Genomic DNA, 2,245 nt, shown 5'->3' with positions numbered 1-2,245 from the left:
ATTCTAATGTTGTTTCGTCTTATGGTATCACTTATCTCTCGAATTCTGCCCTTGTTGATCCAGTAGTTGTTTATCTCTCTTTTTCTCAGCTTCTTTATTTTCCATCATTTGGTTTTCTATATCACTAATTCTCTCTTCTGCCTCATTTATCCTAGCAGTTAGAGCCTCCATTTTTTTTTTAAGATTTTATTTATTTATTTGACAGAGAGAGACACAGCAAGAGAGGGAATACAAGCGGGGGGAGTGGGAGAGGGAGAAGTAGACTCCTCGCTGAGCAGGGAGCCCGATGTGGGGCTCGATTCCAGGACCCTGGGATGATGACCTGAGGTGAAGGCAGACGCTTAATGACTGAGCCACCCAGGCGCCCCTCAAGTCAGTGTTTTCCTTGGTAAACATGTCTGAGACCATGCATCCCTGGCTGCTAAGCACGATGGCGGACAGGGCTAGAAAGGTAACAGCTTTATTTTGAGCAGGGGGCAAAGACAAGGCAGCACTTTACAGCTACATTGTAACTAGATCCTGCATTAGAGCCTCCATTTTTTATTGTACCTCATTAATAGCCTTTTTGATTTCGATTTGGTTAGATTTTAGTTCTTTTATTTCTCCAGAAAGGGTTTCTCTAATAACTTCCATGTTTTTTTCAAGCTCAGCTAGTATCTTTAAAATCATCATTCCGAACTCTAGTTCCAACATCATATTAATGTCCATACTGATTAGGTCCCTGGCAGTTGGTACCACCTCTTGTTCTTTTTGTTGAGGTGATTTTTTCCATCTTGTCATTTTGTCCAGAGAATAGATGAATGAGAGAACAAAATGCTAACATGGTAACAACATCCTCAGAAAGTATACACTAAACAAATCAGGAAAGACCTTAAACTTGGGGAAAAGAAAGGGAAAGAAAGAAAAAAAGAAAAAGAAAGAAAGAAAAAAGAAAGTGAAAAGATAAAAACAAAAAAAAAATAAAACAAAACAACGAAAAAGAAATGATCAAATATGATCAAGCTAGTGCATAGATCCATGCCGCACACTAGATTTTGGGCAGATTTTGGTCTGTTAGATGAATGTGCCTCCCAAAATTTTAAAGAAAGAAAAACTTATATATGTACAAAAATAAGGGTTGATATGATGAAGGGATGGACTATGACTGTAAAGGTGAAAATTATAAAAGATTTTATAAAAGGAATTGATAAGAAGTTGGTTGAAAAAAAGAAAGAGGATTTAAAAAAAAAGGAGAGAATGTGATCAGGCAGGAGACTAGAACAAAGCCATACACTAGAGATTTAGGGTATATTTTGATCTTGTTGAAGAAACTATATCTCAAAATTTTAAAGGGAGAACAACTTATATATATATACAAAAATAAGGGTAACTACCATGACGGGATAGAATATGACTCTACAAATGAAAAATAAAAAAGATTTTTTAAAAAAGGGATTGATGTTGGTTGAAAAAGGGGAAAAGAAAAATTCAAAAAAGAAAAGAGAAAAGATAGTTTAAAAAATTAACTTTGAAAGACTAAAGAATCATGGAAAAAAGCCATGAATTCTACGTGCAGTATTCCCCTAGTGCTGAAGTTCTGCCATTCTCATTGATCAGTAAACTTGGTCATGGCTGGCTGTTCTTGCTTTCTTCTGGGGGAGGGACCTGTTTCCGTGGTTCCCAAATGTCTTTGTCAGAGGCAGAAATGCCCCGCCCTTGCCGGGTCGGGCTAAATAATCTGCTTTGGTTAGCAGTCAATCACTCCTTTCTCCCCGGTCTTTGGCCCGTGCTCACCCAGCCTGTGACCAAGCGTTTCTCTCTGGCACCCGACCCCGTGTGGAGTCTCCAAACCCAGCAGATCCCTGTGGTGCGCTCTGGTGCCGCTCCTCCCAGGGGAGGAAGAGGAGTCTCCCTGGATCTGCTGCTTGTTGGGTCACTGCTGGAGGAGCAGTGGCCCGACAGTGCCGGGGATCACGGTTTTATGGCAACCCTGAGCTGAAAGCCCACTCCTCGGCTCTGTCTTTGCAGCTGGCTTCCCTGCTCTGATACCTGGGAGCTCTGCTACACTCAGGCACCCCCAGGCTTTCTGTGACCTCAAGGGTCCTGAGACCACACTTTCCCAGCAAGGGTTTCACCCTGCCGCTTAGCCACTGAAGCAACGTCCCTCAGTGGAGCAGATTTCTAAAAGTTCCATTTTGTGCTCCACGACTCCATCACTTGTCAGAAGCGGCCCACCGAGGCCCCCTCCCCTGCTGTCTGATCTCCC

General features: G+C 42.2%; 1 non-coding gene across 1 annotated transcript; it reads right to left on the bottom strand.

Moving 5' to 3' along the window:
* Positions 1–394: 394 nt before the first annotated feature.
* On the bottom strand, positions 395–525 carry LOC123324734. Its single transcript, XR_006540001.1, has one exon. It is a non-coding gene; the product is annotated as a small nucleolar RNA SNORA63 (small nucleolar RNA).
* Positions 526–2,245: the final 1,720 nt, after the last annotated feature.

This window comes from Neomonachus schauinslandi, chromosome 4 (genome assembly GCF_002201575.2).
Source record: "Neomonachus schauinslandi chromosome 4, ASM220157v2, whole genome shotgun sequence".
Lineage (NCBI taxonomy): Eukaryota > Metazoa > Chordata > Mammalia > Carnivora > Phocidae > Neomonachus > Neomonachus schauinslandi.
This window is presented reverse-complemented; position numbering and strand designations above follow the sequence as displayed.